Source organism: Callorhinus ursinus, unplaced genomic scaffold, assembly GCF_003265705.2.
Source record: "Callorhinus ursinus isolate GAN/ISIS: 27379988/994484 unplaced genomic scaffold, GSC_fseal_2.0 scaffold21, whole genome shotgun sequence".
In the NCBI taxonomy this organism is placed as follows: Eukaryota; Metazoa; Chordata; class Mammalia; order Carnivora; family Otariidae; genus Callorhinus; species Callorhinus ursinus.
Window position 1 is genome coordinate 25165011 of NW_027397083.1, and position 17074 is coordinate 25182084.

The 17074-nt window shown below is 36.7% G+C and overlaps 1 long non-coding RNA gene across 1 annotated transcript in view; it reads right to left on the reverse strand.

Moving 5' to 3' along the window:
- Positions 1-6324: 6324 nt before the first annotated feature.
- Positions 6325-17074, reverse strand: part of LOC141374763 (uncharacterized) — a 119970-nt gene continuing 109220 nt past the window's right edge. The window contains exon 3 of the long non-coding RNA XR_012381892.1: positions 6325-6439. This is a non-coding gene — a long non-coding RNA (uncharacterized lncRNA). The remainder of the gene's footprint in view (positions 6440-17074) is intronic.

Consider the following 17074-nt stretch of genomic DNA (forward strand, 5'->3'; position numbering starts at 1 on the left):
CAGTCAGTTGAGGCTTATATGTCATCGTGAACTAAGGGATGGAATTGAGGCCTGGGGCTGCCAAGGGGAGGAGGGTAATCTATAGGACAATAAGAAGAGCAGATGTTTGGTAATTAGATGTTTGCCCTGTCAGACAGATAGATCTTTCAGATAAAAATTTATCTCTGGTAATAACTCTTTTTCTGGACCAGATTCCCAGTCTAAATTCTTTTAGTTAGTTAGGGGAAAGGCAGAAGTTTTTCTTGAGTCAGCTGGGTCTTGACTGCCTTTGATGAAGAATAATTGGAAGAAAGGCAGGCAGGGACAAGGGACAACCCCCCTCCCCCAAGAGGAAACCACCCTTAAAAGGATTTTACACCACCCTGGAAGGAGCCCTCCACCCTTTTCCAGTGATAGGTAGATGACAAAAACCTGATTGGGTTTTGCTCAGGTTGAGTTAATCAGATTAAAACAGACCACCAACAAGCCCATAAAAGCCCCTAGACTTAGAAATTCTGGTGGCAGCTCTCTTGGTTCCCTCCCTCTTCAGGAGCTTTGTATGATCACTTTACTATTGCTCAATAAACTTTGCTGCCCACCACTCTTCATCTGGTCTACCTCTTCATTCTTCGAAGCTGAGTGACCAAGAACTGTGGGCACCGAAGGGCGGGCGGGACATCCTGTAACAACTTTAGCTCAAAATAATCTACATGCCAAGGTGGCATATTTTGGGGCCATGTATTCTGCTCCTCTTCACTGTGAGCAGCCTTTGGAAGTATGAACCTGAACTGGGTGCTGGTGGATTCAGTCTTAAATCTTAAGTCAGTCACTCTCCCAGCCAGTAGGTGGCTCATTTCCATGCCCACTATTTATCTAGTGTAAAGAAAACATACTACATTATCTCTAAGATTACAGCATACTCTCTGTCTTTTATGAAAAAATCCAAAATTAAATACAAAGCATACCTACTTAAAGATGTTCATACCTACAGCAAGAATAAGAGCCATTCCATTCTCCAGCATATTAAATCTGTGCCTGTGGTCTAAAAAGTTAAAGTACTTAACTCTTGGGGTGCCTGGGTAGCTTGGTTGTTTGGGCATCTGACTCTTGATTGCAGCTCAGTTTGTGACCTCGGGATTGTGGGATCAAGCCCTGAGTTGGGCTCCATGCTCAGGAGGGAGTCTGCTTCTCTCTCTTTCTGGCTCCCTCTGCCCCACCCCACTCACATGCGTGCACTCTCTCTCTAAAACAAGTAAATAAATCTTTAAAAAAAAGGTATTGAATTTCCTTACACCACACACAAAAATAGACTCCAAATGGTTGAAAGACCTCAACGTGAGACAGGAGTCCATCAAAATCCTAAAGGAGAACACAGGTAGCAACCTCTTCGACCTCAGCCGCAGCAACTTCTTCCTAGAAACATCAACAAAGGCAAGGGAAGCAAGGGCAAAAATGAACTATTGGGATTTCATCAAGATAAAAAGCTTTTGCACAGCAAAAGAAACAGTCCACAAAACCAAAAGACAACCGACAGAATGGGAGAAAATATTTGCAAATGACATACCAGATAAAGGGCTAGTATCCAAAATCTATAAAGAACTTATCAAACTCAACACCCGAAGAACAAAGGATCTAATCAAGAAATGGGCAGAAGACATGAACAGACATTTTTCCAAAGAAGACATCCAAATGGCCAACAGATACATGAAAAAGTGCTCAACATCACTCGGCATCAGGGAAATCCAAATCAAAACCTCAATGACATACCACCTCACACCAGTCAGAATGACTAAAATTAACAAGTCAGGAAACGACAGATGTTGGCGGGGATGTGGAGAAAGGGGAACCCTCCTACACTGTTGGTGGGAATGCAAGCTGGTGCAGCCACTCTGGAAAACAGTATGGAGGTTCCTCAAACAGTTGAAAATAGAGCTACCATACGATCCAGAAATTGCACTCCTGGGTATTTACCCCAAAGATACAGCTGTAGGGATCCGAAGGGGTATGTGCACCCCAATGTTTATAGCAGCAATGTCCACAATAGCAAAACTGTGGAAAGAGCCAAAATGTCCATCACCAGATGAATGGATAAAGAAGAGGTGGTATATATACACAATGGAATATTATGCAGCTGTCAAAAGGAATGAGATCTTGCCATTTGCAACAACATGGATGGAACTGGAGGGTGTTATGCTGAGTGAAATAAGTCAATCAGAGAAAGACATATATCATATGACCTCACCGATATGAGGAATTCTTAATCTCAGGAAACAAACTGAGTGTTGCTGGAGTGGTGGGGGGTGGGAGGGATGGGGTGGCTGGGTGATAGACATTGGGGAGGGTATGTGCTATGGTGAGCACTATGAATTGTGCAAGACTGTTGAATCACAGATCTGTACTTCTGAAACAAATAATGCAACATATGTTAAGAAAAAAGAAAAAGAAGATAGCAGGAGGGGAAGAATGAAGGGGATTAAGTCAGAGGGGGAGATGAACCATGAGAGACGATGGACTCTGAAAAACAAACTGAGGGTTCTAGAGGGGAGGAGGGTAGGGGGTTGGGTTAGCCTGGTGATGGGTATTAAAGAGGGCACATTCTGCATGGAGCACTGGGTGTTATGCACAAACAATGAATCATGGAACACTACATCAAAATCTAATGATATAATATATGGTGATTAACATAACAATAAAAAATTTAAAAAAAAAAGGTATTGAACTCTTCCAAGGAATCAAGTTGGCCATGAAGATCACTAACTTTATGAATGGGAAAAGAATATGGATACCTCTGATTATAGAAATATTGGTTTTAAAAAATGTGATATAATTACTGCCTTGACAAAATGAAAGTTTTGAAGGATTATAGCATACATGATTCATGGAATTCTTTCTCAATTCTGATCCCATTGTCTTGTGCTTTTAGAAAATTCATTAACCAATGAATAATTGATAAAGTAACACCATGTGACAACCACAGGACAAAGGGCCTGAGTGTCAAAGTTTCAGGTCAGGGGGCCTATCATGTTTCACTGTATTCGAGCTTAGGTGAGTTTGTTCCTCCAGTGGCCTCTTCCACCACCTTGGTGTTTCTGTCACTCCTAAACTCCAAATATACCTCAACAATCAAGCCTCTCATGATTCACCTTTCTGCTGTTTCTATGACCGCATCCTACCTTAGCCCTGGTTTCACAACAATTTCCTTGGACTATTTAACAGTTTCCCAGGAATCCACAGGATCAGCCATGTTATTCCCCACGGACATTCCCCAGAACTTACTGCTGTCTGTGTATGTGTAGATGCTGTCTCTTAGACTGGGATTTGTCTATTTATAACAGCTCATGTGGTGCCTATTTGAAATTTTATTGATTTTGAGCCTAATCATCATGTGATGATTCTGGGTTCTTTTCAATTAAGATAAAGGAAACATGATGCCAGATGGAGAAGGGTGATTCATCATCTCTTCCTCTTTTTCCAATGCTGAAAGAGCAAGCATAAGATGGAAATTTTGTTTTTTTAAAGGTTTGATAGAATTCATCTTTAAAATTGTCACTGAAAGAGTCATAGCTTATTCTGCAATCCAATAGAAGAAAATGAAGGAAAAACATAAAGAAAAAGTAGGAAGTGGTAGAAAGAAAAAATAACAGAATCAGAGAAAACAAGATAGGATTAATTAATCAGTCCATCAATCAATCAATTAGATGATAATTTATTGAGTAGTTACTATCAGGTCCAACATTACACAGCAACATAACAAATTCCCAAGCACTGATAAGAGCCATGAGAAAAATAAGTGGGATAAAGATACAAGTCTAGGAAACTGATTTCATTAGGATGGTCAGAAAGCCTCAAAAAACCTGATATTTGAGTTGAAATCTGAATGACTGGAGGGACAAGCATTCTGGGCTGGTGGATCTTCACAGAGCATGTCAATGTCTCAGGAGATTACAAGCTGATTCCACCTTCATTCTACTTCTCTGCTTTTAGAGCCACTTTTCTTACATATATTCCCCCCAAAAAATTAGGTTAAATTGTCCATAGTATTTTCTCACAATTATTTTAATCTTCTTGCTATCTGTATTTATTTCATACTTTAGTTCTAAAATTATTAGCTTTTTATCTCTTCTTTTCTTGTCATACTTCAAAAAGTTTGTGTATGTTATTATATTCTTTTAAAATCTTTTTCTATTAACTCTATTCTTTTATGTCTATTACATTAACTTCTACTTTCCCTCTATTAATCCTTTCTTATGCTTTGATGGGTTAATTTTGCTTGTTTCCTAATATGAAAGCATGGTTAACTGATATGTAATCTTTTTATTATTAATACATTAGTATAAGGCTGTAAATTTGTTCCCTTCTCGTGGCAGGGCATTTGCACTCTCTCTGCCCGAAGATGTTGTTCTATTGTTATCTTATATTTTCCTAGAAGCTTTTAAGATTTCCTTTTTATTCTTTGTCACCATGTCTAAATTTGCTTTTTTTTTTTTTTTAATTCATCCTCTTCAAGACTGAAGGGGGTTCTTTTCAACAAAGACTCACTCTTTAGTTCTACAGATCGTCTATGGTCTTGTGGTCTTGTCCATACATATATACCATGTACTTCTGGGTTTACAGTTAGATGTCAAAACTACTGGAGGCATCCTCCATGTTTTGCAGGTTTTCTTTCACACTTCTTGTCTCTCTCCAACTGTTGTGCCTTCTGGCTTAACTCTTTAACAAGATCTTCCAGAACCTAATTTATGCTTCTTCTCAGTACCTTCTGGACTTTTGTTTTTATTTCAACAACAATTTTCATTTTTGAGGTTTATCACTTTTATTCCTTTATTGGTAATCATTCTTATTGTATGACTATGATTTATTCCTTTAATTCCTTTATCCATTTAATGATAGAACACACAAAGACATAAAAAGGTGTTAGCCATCTAGTAAATAATGTTAGCTATTATGATTAATGTTTTCATGTTTATTTGAAAGTCCAATTCTACCTCCTCTATTAACATTTTCCTGATGTTTAAATTCTTTCCTATGTTGAGTTTTGTATTTGTCTTGGATTTCTTTGATCTGTTAGACATTTTGACTGTATGACTGTATATCTTTGGGAATAAGTTTCCATTTCAACTATCTTTTGTATCTGTTTGTGCAGACTGCTTAGAGAGAGAGTAAAATGTGTCTTAAATCTTAGCACAGTTTCAGAAAAAGTAAGAAGGAAGTATCTTAATGGTATTTTCAGTGCTAGCCTTCTACATATGGGTCCTCCCTATTCTTCCCATCCTCTACCATCCACAACACCCTGCTTCTCTTGCCTGATAGCACTCACTCATTGCTCCAGTTTGGAAACATAAACTAGGAGTTCACTTGCTTGCTAATACTGTTTTGGTCTCTCCAGCTCCATCCAGCTTTGAGTATCCATCGCCTCCATGTATACAACAGTCTTGGAGCTGCTTTTGCCTTCTGTCTTGGTCCTCTTTTTTGTGACTTTCCTGTATCATCCTATATAGTGCCCATCTCTGAGAGATGTTGCTCTCTTTTATGGTCAGTGAAGTGGGGGTGAAATGTTCCTTTTTTATATCTTAAGTGCTTATCTGTTGGCTTTCCTTGTTTTTTTATAATTTTTATGAATTTGGAGGGTAGAGGAGATTGCAGCCTGTGCTCAGACTGCCATCTTCAATGAGAATTTAGTACAGAAAATTTTAGAGTAAAGTTCTTAGGAAACTTTGTAAAACCAATCCCTGTGGAATTAAAATTATTCAGGTCATACAATACTAAAAAGTATTTCTCAATAAATATTATGGCACAGACCTAATTTAACTTATTACTACATACGGTAGTCCCCGCTGGTCCATGGGGGTATGTTCCAAGACCTCCAGTGGATGCCTGAAACTGCAGATTGTAGTGAACCCTACATATACGATATATACACTGTGTGTTTTTCCTATACATATATACCTATGATAAAGTTTAATTTATAAATTAGGCACAGTAAGAGATTAACAACAATAAGTAATAATAAAATAGAATTATGAAATATATTGTATAATAAATTATGTGAATGAGGCCTCTCTGTCTCAAAATATCTTTTTTTTTTTTAAGATTTTATTTATTTATTTGACAGAGAGAGACACAGCGAGAGAGGGAACACAAGCAGGGGGAGTGGGAGAGGGAGAAGCAGGCTTCCCGCCGAGCAGGGAGCCCGAGGCGGGGCTCGATCCCAGACCCTGGGATCATGACCTGAGCTGAAGGCAGACGCTCAACGACTGAGCCACCCAGGCGCCCTCAAAATATCTTTTTATACTGTACTCACCCTTTGTCTTCTCATGATGATGTCAGATGAGAAAATGTCTACTTGACAAGATGAAGTGAGGTGAGCATGTGTGATGAGTGATGAAGTGTCAGAGTGCTACTGACTTGGTGATAGGTCAGGAGGACCATTTGCTTCCAGACCTTGGTTAACCACCGGTAACTGAAACCACAGAAAGGGAAAAGTGCAGATAAAGAGGGCTGCTGTACACAAAATCTAGTATTATATTTAAAAAAACTAATATGTTATAATCAGGTAGTGTTTATTCCAGGAATACTGTCAAAATTCAGGAACTATATCAATATAATCTATTCAATTAATACATTAAAAGAAAAAAATCATATAACTATAGAAACAGATGACAAAAGGACATTAGATAAAACTTACCAGGGACTCTAATGAAAATTTAAATAAAATAGGAATGTTTGGAAGCAAATGGTTTAGTAACTATCATACAGCAAGAAATAATTACTTCTTTCCAGTTACATGTATTCAGGGCATAACTTTGGCTCTGCTTGTTTTTATTCAATTTTGTTCCACATAGTCTCTTCATTCTTAGATCCTGGCTAATGTAGTGGTCTTTATCTGCAATGTGCTGTTCTCATAGCAGTAGAACTGGCAGAGCCATGAGATGGTTCTTAAAGCTTCTGTTGAACATCACATTCAGTGATTCCTTTAACCAAAACAACTCTTTTGTCAAGTCTGATATGAAAGAGAGAGAGAAGTATACCCCTTCAACTGGGAGGTACTGGAAAGCAAATGGTCGTAGAGGAGGCCATGCGTACTCTTTGTAGGAAGGACAGTCAGAAAATGGGAACGAGATGCCATCCCAATATGAAAAATACTCTTATGCCAAAACTAACAGCAAAATGACCTTATGTCTATGAAAATCAGGAATAAAACAGGGATGCCTGCAATATATCGATAGAAGATCTAGCTAATGCATTAAGAAAACAAATTGATCAGCTTGAATATTTAAAAAGATACATAGTATTATTGTCCTTCGGTAAAGATATTGTGTCTATAAAATCAAAGATACTTTGTCAAACAAAAAGTGATAATTATTAATGTGCCTGCAACAAGATGAATTAAGGAAAAAAAATACAATAGTGGAGGAAAACTGTACTTTATTAAGAATAAAATAAAGATGCAGAGCCATTAGGAACAAAAACATAAAACTGTATTAAATTACTTAAAGGAAGACTGGAAATTGGATTAATGTGCCATGTTCTTGAACAAGATTTATCATCACAAATACCAAGAGTTCAAAATTAATATATAAATGAACAGGAAAACACATATTACTTATTTTGTATATTGCATGTAACTTATATATCTTATATACTTGCATGTTTACTTGTGTTTCTCTGTCTTTCCAACTTGACTGCAAGTTCCATGAGTCAGCCCTGATCACCATTTTAGCCACAGAACCTTACATGATACTCATAGGAGCATAATAAATATTTATTGATTGGCTGAACCACAACATTATCAACATAACAGTTTGTTTTACTACTTTAGAATAAGCACTTCATGTTCTGGTGGTGTATTTGGCCCATTAGTAGGTTCCCTGCATAGTACTAGATGTTGTAGAGAATACAGTGATGGATATTCTTTGTCTGAATCCCTCTCTCACTATAGTTGCATATATAATGAGAGGAAGGAAGAAAGGAACACTTGTCTTGAAGAAACATCCTTCCTAATTGGAGTAACAGTCATATATACAGTTGACTCTTGAACAACATAGGGATTAGGGGCACCAAACCTGTGCACAGTCAAAACACTGAAAATAAATTCTGACTCCTCAAAAACCTAACTACTAATAGCCTATTGTTGACTGGAGGCCTTACCAATAAAAAAAAGGCAGTAGATTAACACATATTTTGTATGTTATATGTATTATATACTGTAGTCTTACAATAAAGAAAGCTAGAGGAAAGAAAATGTTTTTAAGAAAATCGTAAGAGAAAATATATTTATACCTCTGTACCATATTGAAAAAAAAATCCACATATTAGTGGATCTGCACAGTTCAAACCCATGCTGTTCAGGGGTCAACTGTTTAACTAAATGTTGTGCAAGACAGAATGATAGGGGATGAAAATAGAACAGTCCCAGTGTGGTAGGAGTAAAGTAAGGATAGTAACTGATTTTGACTTCAGGGAGAAGGGTCAGAAATTTTTATGTATTAATCAAATCTGTAGAATGAGTAGAAATTCAGTAGTTAGGAATGTTTTGAAAAGCCTAGATTAAGAGAATTAACTTTACTATCTATTTTTTATTTTTTTAAGATTTACTTATTTATTTTGGGGGGGAGAGAGAGAGAGTGCGCTCACAGGGGGGAGAGGCAGAAGGGAAGGGAGAAAGAGAATCTCAAGCAGACTCCCTGCTGAGTGCAAAGCCCCTCGGTGTGGTTCCATTTCATGACCCTGTGATCATGACTGAGCCGAAATCAAGAGTCAGACACTTGGGGCACCTGGGTGGCTCAGATGGTTAAGCATCTGCCTTCAGCTCAGGTCATGATCCCAGGGTCCTGGGATCGAGCCCTGCATCGGGCTCCCTGCTCTGCCGGAAGCCTGCTTCTCCCTCTCCCACTCCCCCTGCTTGTGTTCCCTCTCTTGCTGTGTCTCTCTCTGTTAAATTAATAAATAAAATCTTAAAAAAAAAGTCAGATGCTTAACTGAGCCACCCAGGTGCCTCTACTATTAACTTAAAGCAAACTATAGAATTAGAAAAATAAATGTAATGAGAAAATGTATTATCTAACTCTGAAGTCAAGCATGATTTACAATTGAAATATTTTAGCTTCAACTTTATAACTGATTATACCTTTCACGACTGCCTTTAACATCAATAACCTAAGAGAAAATTTCTAGGTGCATTATTTCTCTTTGATCTTTTGCATTGCCTCCACTTTGATTCTCCTTTCTGTCTCTCTCTCTTGTTATATCTATTTCTCCTCTCCCCAACCTCTTTTCATTTTTAAAATACTCTCACTTGGTAATAAATTATTCAGTATCTCCTTTTTTCTGATAGTCCAAGAAGAACTGCTTATAAAGTTAGTAAAAATATTATTGAACCCCTCTTAATTGCGGTATAGATGGAAGATTTCTTGGTATGCGTATGATGGAACTATCATACACATTTACTATTGTTCAGGGAAGTAAGGCCCATTTTGTAAAAAAATAAATAAACTTAATGAACTATAAATCATATTGCTACTCATTTCCTAAATATCCTAGGCACTCTTATAAATTCTTAAGTCTGGGTGTATTTAAAAGGACAAGTTTAGAAAAGTAGATTCAATAATTATATTCAATATGTGGCATCTTTGAGTCAATACATAAAGATGGCTCTTAATATTTTGCATTTGGATCTACATACAATATATTTGGAAGTGCAGATAACTGCAGAATGGTTGTCATTTTGAAAAGATTATTTTAATATCTTTAAACAGGTTAGATAATTCAAATAAAGAATCGGTTCATGGCTATATTCTCATTCCTTGGCCACATTGCGATATTCTTGCAAATTAAAAGAGAACATAATTTTCAACAAATGAACTAAGAGACATTAGATCTAAGTTTGAGTTTTAATCTCCCACATTTTTAATTAGTACAAATACAATTTAAATTATTGCCTGCTTAAGCCAACGACAAAAGATAAATTTTCTAAAACATATAAAGGCATGCTCTTCAGTCTAAAATTTTCTGTGATCCATAAAGATGGTTTCTGTACACTGTTACATTGCCATATATGATTGTGGTTTTTTAAGCAATTTATTTTCCTTTTTTTTCATAAGATGGAGCATTACAATTATCTTCTGGGCTTTACTCTCTTTGTATGTTACCTTTTTTTCTTTTCCTTATCTGAATTGTATCATACCCCTATATCAACAGCACCATGGACAAGTAGAACTCAGCTATTGCCCAAAAATTTCAAATTAAAATATTTATGAGATCATTGAGCTTTATAAGACAATAAATGCAATAGCAGACCATTTATTGGCTGACTGTCCATCTGTTCCAACAATAATTCAAATCTGGAAGGGAATATAATCCTGAGCTGGAAGAGAAAACTGCTGTCAGGTGCCAAACCCATATTTTTCCTTTTGTGTGTTAATCTGGTCGGTAATAGCACTTTTACCCAGGGGACATACTTACTGAGGGAAAAACAAATCAAAATATTGAAAATGTTTTGTTGTAAGAATGACCAAAGTCAGAATAGAATTCTTCAGACCTTATTCATTTTTTAAAACAAAATGAACAGACCAATAATGAGAATGAAAATGAAGTCTAAAAGTAGCATTTAAAGATTAAACTAAGTTTCACAATTAGAAACAATTTTAAAATAGCAGAATTGATCATTCGTAGAATATTACAAAAATGACTTACCCTGAATTCTTAAAAATACTGAGCAAAGACTTATGGCTTTTTAATGAAATGAAATAACTGGCTTCTATCAATTCAAGTTAAAAAATATACTTCCTACAGCTGTGCAAATGTCATATTTGGTTGAATAATGACAAAATCCACAGTATTTTGCTGTCTTGGAAACTGATAAAATACAGTGGGTGGGAAATAACTACATGGTGTGTTAGGATAATAAATTGATACACATGTATAGTTATTTAACTTCAGTTTGCCATGGTTGCAAAAAAAATAATATGCTAAAAATAAAAAAGTACTCTCCTATTGACTCTAAAATTTCTAACTAATTTTATCATTCAGAGTTCAATCACAGAAGCAGAACTACTGGAATACACACAACTGATAATTAGGATTAGATCTCACACAATTTAGGAAGCTGGTTGAATAGATTTAGGAGATTGTTTATACCATCTGGTGCTGAAGCCTAAAGTTGGCCAGGCAGGTGGTAAGGAAAGGAAGATGGACATCCAGTGGGGACAGCAAAGACTAAAGGAAAATTTTGAGGTAAGTGAAATCCACGTGCACAGACTGGAACTTGCATGGATCGCTAACTGCCTCTAAGCCTCCAAATACGATGATGAGCCTGTTGTGCAGATGAAGTTGGTGTCCTTAGCTCTGAGGAGAACATGCACCTGGTCCATGAGTCAGAAAGTTAAAAGGGGACATGCAGCCGGAGCTTAAGGTCTTTAAGTTAAAATGAAGCTTTTAGGATGGGCTTTAGTCCAATATGACTGGTGTCCTTATAAGAAAAGGAAATTTAGACACAAAATGAAATGAGATGAACACATGCAGAGGGACAACAATGTGAAAACACAGTAAGGAGACAGTCATCTGTGAGCCAAGAGAGGCCTCAGGAGAAATCAAACCTGCCAACACCTTGATCTTGGCCTTGTAGACTCCAGAACTGTAAGGAAATAAGTTTCCGTTCTTTAAGCTACGCATTCCACGGCATCTTGTTATGGAAGTCCTAGGAAATGAAGCTACTACCCAACTGGTAATGAAAATTTTATGTACATGACTCCCCCCTTGCAAAGTCATAAACTACTTGGAAATAAAATTACTATGTCTTCTCACTTTGCATTATCATCACAGCAACATGTGGGATGCAGTCATTCTTTGATAAATATTTGTCAAATTAATAAGAGGAAAAGAATATTTAAATTTTGAAGCAACCATTATTTTAAGCAATAAGTAGATATTTTAAACTTGGAATAACATAGACATTAAATTTGGAAAGTTGTATTTTTGGAGCATGCCTTCCATTTAAAAATATTGACAAAACACTATATGAAAATAATAATAGTAAAGTGAAACCTTTAATGGAGACTTGGGAAAAATAATGAGAATCAAACAAATGGTGCTTTTTTAGATGCGTTTGTAAAGAAATCGCAAAGCAGTTACATGTCTTTCTTTTTTCACTCTGTATTCAACTTTCTACCTGCCTTTCAATCCTTTACTCATTCAGCATACAATTATGAATGGGATTGTTTACCTGTGTGTCAATTATCAGGACTACAGAGATAAAAGGATGGCCATTCTTTCAAGAAATAAATAACTTATTTTGATGAAAAATAATTTGGTGAATTTACATACATGAACAAAAAAGGTCTACTGAAACTGTTTTAAAGCAAAGCTATATAAACAGTAATGGCATCTTAATTACTCCATACATTGATAATAAAGGAGAGCTGAATTCACCTGAAAGCTCTCATACCAAACTAAATTTTCCTCATTGCCTTGCCGAAAAAGATAGGATCCAGGTGTTGAGAGTGGTGGTTGGTGGTGAAGGACAATTACTACAGGTTTTCCTCTTGAACTGTGCTGTCCAGCCAGGCACACAGTGCTGTCCAACAGCAGCATCACATTTTTCAACTGAACATCACAGCAGACATCGCTTGGTACAGTACAACATGCCATCCAACCACATTAGAAAGACAACACTGAATTTGTAAGCAACATATCCCCTCCAGATCTTGTGAATTACATCCTCCAAATATCTTCCTAATTAATTTGCTCTTCTTTAACAAAAATATCACTTTCAGTTAGCCTTTCTAATTCCATAGTCTTGTAATAAAATTCATCATCCATACCACCAACTGGTTCTCTCGCCAAAACAAAGATCTAATTATCTCATTTCTTGGCTTGAGTCTTTCCAGGTTTCCTCTAGGTCTAGAGGATGCCAAACAAACTTCTCAGCAAAGCAAACAAGACCCTTCACAATCTAGAGCCCTAGATTCTGTACTCTTGCTCTAAACTTTCTCTAACACATTGGATGAATAGCCACTGACAGAACTCAACGTGCTTTCTTGCATCCCTTTGCCAATGCATCCACTACTCATGGAACTATGCATGCTCTGCTTCATCTGCTTATAAATATGTACTTGTCCTAACTTCCTTCTGCAAACAGTAAACACTAAGCTTTAATTATTGCACTAGAAATGAAGGATGAAAGGAAGAACACAGAACATGTTTCCTATATTCCAAGGTAGTACTAGGGACAATATGCATATAAATAAATATCATAACTTCGCAGAAAAAGTTATACTGTAACAAACTATTTTATTGCCAGGAGGGCTGACTTTTAAGGGAATTTTATAAAGGCAAACAAGAAGTAGTTCCATTTCCTAATTAGAGTTCTTGTGAAGTTTGTCTAAAAAGTATAATTGCTCTTTTGGAAGGACAAAATGAGTGTTCCGTATGTAGGAATTATAATTACGGCTAAACAGTTGACAGGTCATAAAATAATATATTCACTACATAAAGTTGCAATAAAATATTAATTTCAAGTCCAGCAATCTGTCTTTATGCAGAATATATCTGATTACTCACGAAATGTTTTTGTCAGATGAACAGACCTTTTTTTTTTTCCAATTCACAAATTACCTTCAGTTAAAGGCTTTTCACTGAAACCTCTAAACATACAAACCAATATGCAGATTTCTTACAGCTACTGAGTAGAAACAAACAGAAGTCTTTGGTTCTCTAATTTTTCACAATTAATAAATGAAAGAGCACCTGAAGAATTATGAAAAACAAGAAGCTGAGTTCAAGAATTACTGGAAAAATGCAACAGTAGTTGGAAATCAGAAACTGAACTCTGATCCTTAAATGACTACTTAAAACTGATGATCAACTTTCCCTTTATTTTTTTTCATCTTCAAGGCATGAGTTGACCCCAAGCCCTCTCTCCAGACCCATGTTACTCCCCTTTCCCTTCCACTTAACATTTGCCAGCCTCACTGACCTTCCTTTCCTGCCTTAAGTTCATCATTATTTCTGAGGCTTTCATCCCGTTTCCTCTGTCCAGGCACATTGTCTCCCTTCTTCTCCCCTTTTATTAAATAGCCTTGACCCTGACCCAGCTCACCTGCCCCAACCTTTGTATCCCTTCCTTACTGACACCTTCTCTGGATTAGATCTCTTCTTATTTCTCACAGCGCCAAGTTCTATTTATTCCGTTCCTTTTTCACACGTTGACAGCAGGGCAGAGAGGTTCAGAGTGTATGTTCTCAAGTCAGAACACAAGGGTTTAAATTCCAGCTGTGCTGCTTATAAACTGTGTAAGGATGTAAGGATGGTGGGGACAATAACTGTGAAGTTGAAGGCATAATATACACACACCTAAGCTTCTAGAGACTATATATCTAGGATCAAAACCTTACTTTTCCAGTTACTGGCTCTGTAAGATCTTGGGTAAGTCACTAACTTCCATGGGACTTGGTTTCAGCAACTCTAAAATTTTTTTAAAGATTTATTTATTTATTTGAGAGAAAGTGAGAGAGAAAGCAAGAGCAGAGGGGAGGGGCAGAGGGAGAAACTCAAGCTGACTCTGCACTGAGTGCAGAGCCCAACACGGGTCTTGATCTCACAACCCTGAGATCATGACCTGAGCTGAAACCAAGAGCCGGACATCTAACCAACTGTGCCACCCAGAGACCCCATAAAATATGGTTATTAATAGTACCTGTCAGTACCTTACAGTACCTGTCAGATAAATACCTGTCAGCTATCATATAAGATATATGAAATTCTTACATAGGTAAGAATGTAGCTCAGTACCTGGCATATATTAAGTAGTCAATAATTTATTTGATATATTAGTTAACATTTGTGATAAAACAGGTGCCCTACTATTAATATATCACAGGTTGTGTTGTTTGCTAAACATCTGCTCCCTGGTTACACAGGAAGATTCATGAAGATAACAATGGTATCCATCTATTGGGCAAGTATCCCCAAGGCCTAACCCAATGTTTGGAATTTAGACCATGTTCAATAAATATAGCTGGTCAGTGAATAAATCCATCTCTCCTTTCAAGGGAAAGTTATGAAATCAACTAACTTGCAGTAACTTGTTAGCACTCTTATGAGATTTCAACAAAGCAATATATATTAAAAACATCTACCACACTGCCAAAAATATGGTGAGTATTCAATAAATGTAATTTTTCTTCTTCCCAGGTCACTAAGAAAAACTATATATCTCTTCAATGCACCACATGTGTGATCCATATCAGTAAAATGCATCTTCACTCTGTCGTGAGGACAACTTCCAAAACATTAAATGTTGTTCTTTTACAACTTTGTTATAAAATATATAGTTACATAGTTTACTTGGGAAAACACAGGTTATGGAGCTCCTTACGCTACAATTCCAGAAGTTTTCCTTAAATTGATTTTTTAAAAAGATTTTATTTATTTGACAGAGGGAGACACAGTGAGAGAGGGAACACAAGCAGGGGGAATGGGAGAGGGAGAAGCAGGCTTCCCGCTGAGCAGGGAGCCTGATGCGGGGCTCGATCCCAGGACACTGGGATCATGACCTGAGCCGAAAGCAGATGCTTAATGACTGAGCCTCCCAGGCGCACCCTTAAATTGATTTTTAATATTTGCTTTTTCTCTATCTCTTTGTGCCACATTGGAAAGTAACACTGAAAAGTGGGGCTAGACCAGATGATATCTAAATGATACTCCATATTTGCATGTATTCCATGTGGAGGGGACAGTAAAATCTTAGCAGTCACTGGAAGAACATGAATGTCCCTAAAAGACACTGTGTAAGCAATGTGGAAGCAATCACACACACACACACACACACACACACACACACACACACACACAGAGTTCCAACTGAACTAAAATTTATGTAATTTTTCTGTCCTTCATTTCATTGACATTTTTCAACTGCTGATGTTCTAACCAAGACTTCAAAAACATTTTAAATCATAAGCCAATGAATGTGGACAGCTGCACTTATCTCTTCTTATATTTGAAATTCAAAGACCATAGAGCTTCACTGAGAAAAAGCGCTGGGAAAGCTCTTATCTGTAGCATGTTGAGGGACAGGTTAGAAGATGCACTTGCACCATTAGGAAGCCATAGGAAGCCCTGAAAGGCTGTCTCATCTTTGACCTCTGCTGGTGGAACAATTCCTGGTGGTGAGCCCCTTCCTCCATGGGTATGCTGTCAATTTGTCTAGTTCCTTCAATTTGATGACTTACTGTCACGGGCAGATTCACTTTTCAATGACTGGTCAAACTTGACTTGCTGGTTTATAGATGTTTTCTGAACATTATTTGAGATGGGTCAACAATTCTCCAAATTTTTTTTAATATTTTTATTTATTTATTTGACAGAGAGAGACACAGCAAGAGAGGGAACACAAGCAGGGGGAGTGGGAGAGGGAGAAGCAGACTTCCCGCTGAGCATGTAGCCTAACATGGGGCTCGATCCCAGGACCCTGGGATCATGACCTGAGCCGAAGGCAGACGCTTAACGAGTGAGCCACCCAGGCGCCCTAATTCTGCTCCAAATTTAATGACTGGCAGACAGAGGGTCAGATCACTATCAGGACAGTTCATAGAATTTTTCTGTCACTTAAAATTTACTTGAATACCAATATGTGGCTGACATTTACTAAGCAATGTTTAACAGGAGCCAGATGCTTTATAGAGTGATTTGTATACATGTTGTTTAATTATAATAACCTCAAGACACTGGTATTATGACTAAATGATGTAGAAATTTGTTGGGGTGACAGTTACACAATTATGTAAACACAGTAAAAACTACTGAATTGTACAATTTAATAGGATGAATTATTTTGGCTGTGAATTATTAATAAAGCTGTTATAAAATCAGTTTGAGTTATTTTTCCTTTTCTACCTCTGCGGGGCAGAGAATCCATAAACATCCTGGCACAGTGCTATTCCCTCTGAATCTTCATTCTTTTTTTTTTAAGATTTTATTTATTTATTTATTTTTTAAGATTTTATTTATTTATTTATTTATAAACAATATAAATTTTTATATTATTTATAAAATAAATATTTATATTATTTATAAAATTTATATAATTATAAAAATT